Below are 9,991 nucleotides of genomic sequence, written 5' to 3' on the forward strand. Positions count from 1 at the left end.
ACTCTACTCAAGGTGTAGAAAGAGATGCCAACAATAAAAGACTAACAAATGGGGTTTGTGTTGTGTGGCCAAACCGTGTGAAGGCGAGTTATAGCTCACTCAATGGAATGGAAGTAAAATGCACAGACACGTTAATATACAAAGTAATAGTATTACTCCAAAGAAGTTTGTTGACAATACAAACATGTCGTGGCTGCAGAACCGGAACATCAAACCCACGGACACACACTTGCTCGCCTCGGATGAGACTCAGGACCACTCTATCATGATCAGGCTAGATTGAACACGGGAAAAGAACCATTTTCTATTCACATGGCTTCCTAAATGGTTGATTGGCCCACAATTTCTCGTGACTCTTGGCCTTCCAAGAAAATGAGAATAGAAAAGGAAAACCTAGCAAGAGTTAGGTGAATCATGATTCGAGGTCTATAAATGCTAGACTTGCCAAGAAGCATAAAATGGACATTTTGCCAAACACTACCAAAGCAAGAAAGTAGGTCTATGGATACAAAAAATCCAAACCGAATCTAATGAAGGTAGAGGTGGCAAACATCATCATCAACGACCTATTTGTAGTCCAAGTCACAAAAGGTATTTCACGCTCGTATAACCTTTGCTAATGATGACTAGTATTTAAATAGCACTGCGTCAAAGCATATGTCAAAGACCCACGAGTGGCTCCAAGTCATCATCACAGTTCATGGAGTGTCATTGTGGGTGACAACTGGAGCTATCCCATCAAGGGATTAGCAACCATGCCATTCAAGACCACCACCAAAGAGGAGAAAGTACTCACACGAAGGTGCTTTATGTCCTAAATATATTCAAGAACCTACTATCCATTTACAACTTGTGAGAGAGAGGATGAGCATGGTTTTTTATGAAGATGTGATTGTCATCCGAACCAGAGCCACAGTGCAATGATTATGAAAGGGGTGGAGAAGGAAGGGCTCTACTAGAGTAGTGCTATGTTGGTCTAGGACAACAAAGATGCCTCAAGGATGTGGCATGAGACATTCAACCATCTTGCATATCTGGTCATAGATATGATGCATAGATTTAAAATGGTGACTGGGCTCCCACCATTTGTCAACAACAGCAGTGATGTCTATCGAGCTTGTATGGAAGGCAATAAGAAATATTGGGATCCATTCTCTATAGTGGCATGAAGATGGCCATGAAACCATTGCAATTAGCCGGCAACAAAGTCCAACAATGGAGATTGAAGGTAGAACTTGGGACCATCCAAAACCAAACAATGTTCTAGATTCAATCTTTTTAGATTGATGTCATCAAAGATTTTACTTCTCTTTCGCTAAAGGTCATCTCATTCAACCAATAGATAAAATATTATTCGTGAGATTAGCACATACTGAAAGAACATCAAAGAATATTTGTGACCTAAGTTAGTTTTGATTGGAAGTAAGTTTATTACTTAAATTTTGTGGGAATGACCATTTGCAATAAGCACATGTTCTTTGAAAAGATGATTTTTGACACATTCAAGATCATAGCACATGCATTCATGAGAAGATATGTATCCAAAGAACAACCTAACCAAACTTTGGACGTTTAAGATTGACTAATGATCAGATAATTGAGATGGTACTTTTTTTGAAGTTGTGATTGTATTAAACTTGTTTTGAGCAATTACTATTGATTGTAATGTCTCAAAGCAGCTTTACAGTATGCTTAGCTCTGTCATAAGTTCAATTTTAAGCGCTTTAAATATCACATGTAAACTATATAGTATATTTTAGTTCAAGAAAATTTATTGAATCATGTGAAAATCTGCAAACATTGTTTCTATGACATGGTAGTTTATACATAATAATTTTTCATCATGTTTTTAAAATCAAAGCACGATGAGAAAAGAAGTTAGCTTGTGTCGTATGCAATTTATTTTTGTATTGAATACTGGTGTGACATAAGGAGAGTCAAGTATACTTACCATGAATTCAATGAGATAGGCATACAACTTTATGTTCAATGTTGTTAATGGATACTTTAGTTTTGTTTCTTGTGTTTTAGATTTTTGTTCTTATCTTGTAAAAATGTAAGTTTTTTGGGTAATCATAAAGGTTGCCCAAAGCATTTGCAATATATTGCATACCTCTTCTATGTCAATAGTACTTTGTCTGTGTCTCGAGCATGAATAAGCCAAGGCATCCTTGATGTGACAAACAATGTAATATTAGTAATTTCAATTTAACAAACTTAAATGACAAATATAAGTTATGATGTATAGAATCGTTTCATTTCTTATCTTTTAGAGTATGGAACTAAAATTTGAGTTGCTGCACTTATCTTATGATCTTAATGATTTCAAGTATGATCATTTCATAAATTTAATAAATTTGAGGCATCATATGTGCATGTAAAAGCAATAATGAAGTTTAATTCAAATTGCAAGAAATTTAGAGATAAATTATGTGTATGAGCCAATTCAATCAAAGGAGTGAAAATTTTCAATAATGTTTTATTTTCTCATATGTTCTAATATCTTTTAGTGTATTGAATTACATACTTTTTCGTTATAGTTTCCTTGCATCCCAAAATGAGAAGTTTGAGGGTCTACTTTTAGTGAATATTGTATATTCTATGTAATAATTTTTTTCAAGAACCTAAAATATTATATATTTCAACCTTTTAATAAATTACTGTTGTAAATTTAATGCACATTTTTTAAAAACAATCGAATTTTCCTTCATTTTGAGAGAATCTTTAAGCAGAAACATTTGCAATTACCCAAACAATCCACAATGGTATTATATATATATATATATATACATACACACACACTATATAGATTTACATATATATACATACTATAATATTATAATATGTTCATTAATAGATAATACATTATATATTCTCTCTTTCTCTCTCTCTCTCTCTCTCTCTCTCTCTCTCTATCTATCTATCTGTCTATCTATCTATATATCTCTACATACATACATGTGTGTGTGTGTGTGTGTGTGTGTGTAACCTTATAATACATATTATGTATAATATTATTTATTATTTAATGCATATTATTGGCATGCCCCAGGGGGGAAGGGTATAGTGACCAGTGTGTGTTCCACGAAAGCCAAAATTCGAAGATTTCTTTTTGTGAAAGTCTAAATTTAATGATTGGTCCACCTCCCCCCTTTCTATTTCTTTTCCTTGGAGTCCTCCATCTTTTTCTCTACTCTCCCCCCCCCCCCCCCTCTCTCTCTCTCTCTCTCTCCTTTATCTCCTGGAGTCTTCCTACACACCATCTTCAGTGTATTCTTTTTGGCCTGCCTTGGGAGCATTGGCCTAATTGATGGCGTTTTCTCTAAGAAGCTAAATTTCTATTTATGGCCCCATCAATTTCTCTCCCTTTTTCTCTCTCTCTCTCTCTCTTCTTTTTCTTCTTCTTCTTCTTCTTCTCTCTCTCTCTCTCTCTCTCTCTCTCTCTCTATATATATATATATAATACTCTCTCTCTCTCTCTCTCTCTCTCTCTCTCTCTCTCTCCGTGTGTCAGACTATGGACTCAACAGCGTGTCAAACAGTGTGTGAGGTTGTATTGGCACGTCAGACTTGCACAGGTGTGAGGTTGTAATGGTGGGTTACAAGACAACTGCGCACGTGTGAGGGACTTGATTGACGTGGCAGAAGCGCAGAAGGGAGCAAAAGATGATTGGCTAAGCTAGTAACCCGATGGAGACCTGCAGACGACTACAGATGACATGGCGCAAGGATGACATGGTGGCTGGTCAGACATGGTGACACGGTGGCTAGTCAGACATGCACACGTCATAGTTGCTACGCAATGGGTAGCAGTCTCGCACCATAGGTGACGTGGCGTGACTACGAGATATCAACTCCTGCAACTATGTGTTTCCGCCCGATCGCTCTCACCACGTGTCTGAATCTCTCCTCCCCGTGCACCCGAACCTCCCTCCTCCGTCCGTCGAACCTCTAGAATTCTTCCCGAGACCTCCAATTGGCTTGTGCTTTCCCTCCAAATGAAGAACCTTTCCTTAAAAGGGTAGAGAGACGAGATGCTAATGAGAGCCGAAAGGGTATGACCTCTCAAGTTTCATTATTCCAACTTTCCTCACGTAATTCCCTCATTCAATCTTCCATACCCTTTGAGACCACCTTCCATTGTCAATTTTCTTTCATGATTCGACACCACTTGCGCACTCACTAATCGTCAGTGTGACATATATGAAATACTATTAGTTCAATTGTTTCCCTAAGTTGCAAAGTGATCTAACCCCTTTCCTTCTACTGCATCCATCAAGGTACCTTGTGTTGGTAAGCTGAAAGGAAAGCAAAGAATGGACACAAGCTTGGAATACTTGCATTATGGAATGAAGAGGAGTGAGGTCCTTAAGTAGGCACCTCATACATGCTCAGTGACATCACTGATGACTTCAGAGCTTCACAATCATCTCCTCAATCTGCTCCTAGATTCTCTCAATCATCCTATGTGGCTCTTCCACCACCTAACTGTGCTTGTGGGCACCTAACTGTGCCTCTAGCACTCACACATAGAAACCAAGGTGTGCCTGAGGCATACACCTTGAGATATCCCATCAAACCCCCCCTCAAGGGAATGCCTCAGGCTATGTCAAGGATACATCTAGTCTCATAGTTTCTCATGCCATCTCATGGTGGTCAAGGATAAATCTATGGCTAGGTTCTCATGCTAGCAAGGGTTCCCTTAGGTGTAAGGTAAACAAAAAGGGATACAAAAAGATCTTCCAATGGTTATCTCCTCTGCATGTACATGCACACAATGTCTGCAGGAGGTACCACGGAGCAAAACATACACATGGCCTACATCATAAGGTGACCAGAGGTGTTTACAAAACACACAAAACACAATAGTTTATTTCATTCATTTTGGAGGACTATCCAGGCTGAGTACCTTGACATAAAAAGAGAGATCTGGAGCATACATAGAGATGTTTTAAAATGCATATAATCTTCAAAGGATGCCTCATCTTGTGGAGGCTCATCAACTGAAAGTAGATTTGCATTTTCTGTCTTTGCTTTGGCTCTGCAAAACTTCTCATTATGGTTGTTCTTGCCACAGTGCTTGCATGGATTAATTTTGAAGCAGTCCTTTGAAAGGTGATTTGTCTTTCCACAGTGATTGCAAGGGGTATATTTGCCCTTCTGGACTTTTACAGCATAAACAGTGTCATTGCCTTTCCTGAGCTCCATATGCCTTTCTTCTTCTTGGAGGGCAGAGATAATACCTTCAAGATTAGGATTCGGAAGATTTTTCAAAGTGGTAACTATGTGATCATATTCTTCAGGCATACTCTTAAGTAACACTGCCATAGCATCATCTGGAGTAATAGGAGAGTTGATAGAAGCTAATTGAGTCATAAGACTCCGCATATAGTTGACATGAGCTGCTAAAGTAGTACCACTAGCCATCTTCAATTCAAAGAAAGAGATTTTAAGTGATAGTTTAGAGATGTGAGAGCTAGCACCAAAAATCATGTCAAGCTTCTGCCAAGCTTCTGAAGGAGACTCCAAGTCAGAGATATGGTGAATATAATCATCTCCTAAAGCAAGAGCAATGATACCATATGCTTTTTCTTCTCTAGCTAGATCCCTTGCCGGTCGTGTCGGAGTTGAGGATTCTCCAGCATTGGAGGCCGTAAAAGAAGCGGTAGGAGTAGGTTTGACAAGTCCCCATAAGTTCTCCCTCATCAATGCAAATTTCACCTTCATCTGCCATGTGTGGAAGCCCTTTCCATTGAACTTCTCTAGATTCAATAGGGTAGCCATGAGAGGGTCTAACCCAGATATTGGGCAGTGTCTATCTCTCTTACAAGGCAAAAAATAACTGAAAGGCTTCCAAAATATGAGCACTTGATGTAGCAAAGACTAGTGACCAATATTCAATCAATGATGCTTCTTCTTACATGCTTCATAGAAGTGGCTAAAATGAATACTTTCCAATTAAAACCAGGTCTAGTAATTCAAAAAAAAACTGAAGCCACACTTGTACTGAAGTTATTGAAAGTTTCAAAAAACCAGAAATGCTAGAGTAGCATTTTATGTAGCATCATCTTCAAAAACTTGTCCAAAACTGTCAAAACTAAAAGGCTGAACTTGGAGGGCTTGTAGCTCACTCTTCAAAGCAAGGAAAAGAGGGCTTTCTGAAGCAAAAGAAAGCTCATATACTAGAGAGGGTCCAGCACAGAGGTTGGACGAAATGGTGCGCACTTTTGCCCGGGGGAGTTGCTACAGGCTGAACCTGAGTTTTGACGATTTCTCCCTCGTTACTGAACCAAATGAGCTGAAAAATGGCTCAAAATCTTCGTCTTGAGGTCGCCCATCTACTCCTAAGAGGGCTCAGGCAATGGCGGAGCAGGCAGGGAGTATTGAGCAATAGAAGAAATGGCAAAAAATGCGCTGTTCGAGGAATGGCAACCACCACAGACGTTTTTTCTTCAATTGCTTGCAGGTGGAAGTTCGCCCATACTAGAGGAGTTTCCAGCTCAGAGGGTTTGGGCAATGGTCGTTTGTAGGTGGAGAACCAAGCTCTCAAAGATTTTGGGAAGAAAGAGGAAAATGGAGAAGAAGAAGATGATGATGTGGCAGAAATGGGCTCAAGGGGGATCAAAGGGCTCTGATACCATGTTGGTAAGCTGAAAGGAAAGCAAAGAATGGACACAAACTTGGAATACTTGCATTATGGAATGAAGAGGAGTGAGGTCCTTAAGTAGACACCTCATACATGCTCACTGACATCACTGATGACTTCAAAGCTTCACAATCATCTCCTCAATCTGCTCCTAGATTCTCTCAATCATCCTATGTGGCTCTTCCACCACCTAACTGTGCTTGTGGGCACCTAACTGTGCCTCTAGCACTCACACATAGAAACCAAGGTGTGCCTGAGGCATACACCTTGAGATATCCCATCACCTTGAACAAGCGCAACCTTGGAAGGCACAACATGATATTTTCTTAGAGAAAATTTCTATGGCATTCTCAGCTTGAAGCGATAAGATTAGTACACCGATTGAAAGTCTTTTAAAGAAAGAAATGAGTGTATAGCCTATTTCGACCGTCACATCGTTTACAAAGTTAAGAAAAACGCAAGGAATGGACACAGGAAAATTCCCTTCAGAGTTTTTGAGACTCGACTTCACTGAGTGCGTATTCACGGGGGCTACCCACGTGCCAGGTGAGGAAAACAGTGGAAAATTGCTGAAAACTAACGATCTGAGCTCAAATAGATCAACCCATTCACTATGTGGATTCTACTGCAACAGCATTAAAATGCTAATATGCTGACTGAAAATAACATTTAACAGCATTAAACTGCATTCTACTGTAACAGCATTAAAATGCTAATGTGCTAAGGGAAAATAACATTTAATCGGAACCTCTGAATTCGTTCATGGGTGCACTCGGCCCCTTAGACTGTTCTGTTTGGACTCTGGACTTATGCCCTTAAAATCAGCCGTGTTTGATCTTTAACCTTCACGAGACATGACATGAATTATGAATTGAAACCTCTGAGAGGAGCCTGCATACACCGCAGAATGGAAGCATGGATGGATATCAGAACAAGAAACAGGAAACAAAAAGAACTCCACAACCAAGATTATGCTTTCCAGAGGGGGTGAGAGGGTAGATGCTTGATAGAAAGTGAAACCCAAGAAACTACTAGTGAAAATTTGAGTCAGATCACTGAGATATCTAGCATCTGACCAGCTATTGGAATTTCGTAAGGAAGCTACGGGAACTGCATAATCAACGCATGGTGTATCATCTGCCCATGACTTGAGAACTGAAGCGTTGAAAACCTGAGCCAGTGGACAATCCTCCAGAAGAACTGGTAGCCTTCTCTATGTCACCGATTCCCATAGTATAGGGAATGGGACGATCAGGTATGAAAGGTAAAGGTTGGTCATTCTCCATGATTTTCAGGACCATGTCTATAGTAGGCCTGCATTGCACCTGTGGATGAGTGCACAGGAGAGCTATAAGAAGAAATCTCTCCACAACCTCTAAAGGCCCCAAGTTTTCCATGCTTGGATCCAGAGCATCCAGTACTCTTCCCTGCTTCACCAAACACCATGCCCAGTCTGTAATCAGGATGCACCCTTCGCAGTTGGATACAACACTGAAAATCTTCTTCCCTGTGAATAGCTCCAGCAGCACAATCCCACAGCTGTACACATCACTCTTCTCTGTCAGCTGCCCATACAGCACGTATTCTGGGGCTAGATAGCCTGGCGTACCAGCTACTCGGGTGCTCACATGGGTTGCACCCTCAGGTGTGAACTTTGCTAGGCCAAAATCTGCAAGGCGAGCATTCCAATTAGCATCCAGGAGGATGTTGCTGGCTTTGATGTCCCTGTGAATGATCGCTGGTTGCACTTCCTGATGAAGGTAACCCAAACCTCTCACGATTCCTAGAGCTATTTTCTTCCGTCTGGGCCAATCTAGGACTGTCTTTTTGGAGAAGAGATGATCGTGTAAACTGCCGTTGGGCATGAAGTCGCAGATGATTATGCGCTGATGGCCTAGTGGATCGCTCTTGTCTACACAGCAACCTCTCAGAGGGACCAGGTTCCGGTGTTTCACAGTGCTGAGTACCTCCACCTCATGGAAAAATTCATCGTCAACAGTAGACGAGCAATTCTTGAACCTCTTCACCGCTATCTCTGCTCCGTCTTGGAGCGTGCCCTTGTACACATTGCCAAACCCGCCTGATCCCACGACGTTGGCCCTTGAAAAATTATTCGTGGCCGCCTTCAAGTCATCCATGTTGTACCATACGAGATTGCTGTTGGATCTCGCCATCTTTTCTTTGCTCGCCTGAAGCTCACGCTTGTTCTCTGCGATTTTCAGCTTCCTGCGTCGAATATAGAACGCCAAGACCAAGCCCAAGATTGCGAGAAGGGTAATGGAAGCTCCCACTGCCCCGAAGAGGCACTTAAAGTGATCGGATTGCTGGTCGTTTTGGAGCGCGATGTTAAACAAGCACGAAGCAGCGCCAGTCCTAGATGCGTTGGGCACCGTAGCAGCGCCATAAAGCGACATGATGTCTGGACAATTGTTGACGCTTCCATTCACGGTTCCCAACAGATAGGTGGTGGCAGCTCGGACCACAGCGACGGTGCAAACTGAGCAGCTGCTCAATTGCTCAAAGGAAGTATTGAGGCACTTGCTTGACATGTCTGATAGAACTGATGCGGGCACCATCTGCTCCAAGCTCTGCACTGAAGTAATGTTCTTGCAACTTTCCGATCCACGTGCTATAGAGGAAGTGGTGAGATTGCACTGCGATCTGACGTTCACGGGGGAGCCAAGGGAGGTGAGCAGCTGGTCGAAGGCGTTCCAGCAAGCCTGGGCGGAGGAGTTGGGGACGAGGAAGAAGCCAGAGCGGGCAACGTACTCCACAAGCACGAAGTGCAGAGCCTGGAGGAAGCTGGTGCAGCGGAAGGTAGAGTTGGAGGAGCTCCTGACGTTGTCACCGATGTAATGAAAGGGACGGAGAAGATCGAAGTTGAGGGGACAAGAGCTGGGGGCCGGAGGAGGATACGCAGCGGCAAAGCTGAGAGAGAAGGCGATCGTGAAGAAGAGGAGTAGCCATAGCCAGAGCTGCTCACCGCAGCTGCACCAGCTGGGGGCGTTTCCTGTTCGTCCTCCCCGAGAGCAAGGCTCCATAGCTGGTGAGATGCAAGCTTTTTTTACTCAGCAGCTTTCAGCATTCGTCCATTCCATAGCTTTGGAGGGAGCTGTGAGTAGACGAAGGTACGTATCGTCGCCATAGCCGTTAGGAGCTGCAAGCTTTCGAAGCATCTTCCATCGTTGTTGAGCTTAGCGAACGACCTGAAAATTGCGTCTACGCAATTTTTCAGCAAACTGTGAGCTCGCAACGAAGTTGGATGATCGTTCCGTGTAAAAGTTGCTCAGTATGATCATCGTACTCTCAGCGACTGAGTTGTATGAACAAAATACAAAATTTCCC

General features: G+C 42.0%; 1 pseudogene; it reads right to left on the minus strand.

Moving 5' to 3' along the window:
• Positions 1-7,488: 7,488 nt before the first annotated feature.
• On the minus strand, positions 7,489-9,757 carry LOC147904785 (putative LRR receptor-like serine/threonine-protein kinase RKF3 pseudogene; annotated as a pseudogene).
• Positions 9,758-9,991: the final 234 nt, after the last annotated feature.

This window comes from Dipteris shenzhenensis, chromosome 2 (genome assembly GCF_047967505.1).
Source record: "Dipteris shenzhenensis isolate YYH24624 ecotype China chromosome 2, Dip_SZ_1.0, whole genome shotgun sequence".
In the NCBI taxonomy this organism is placed as follows: Eukaryota; Viridiplantae; Streptophyta; class Polypodiopsida; order Gleicheniales; family Dipteridaceae; genus Dipteris; species Dipteris shenzhenensis.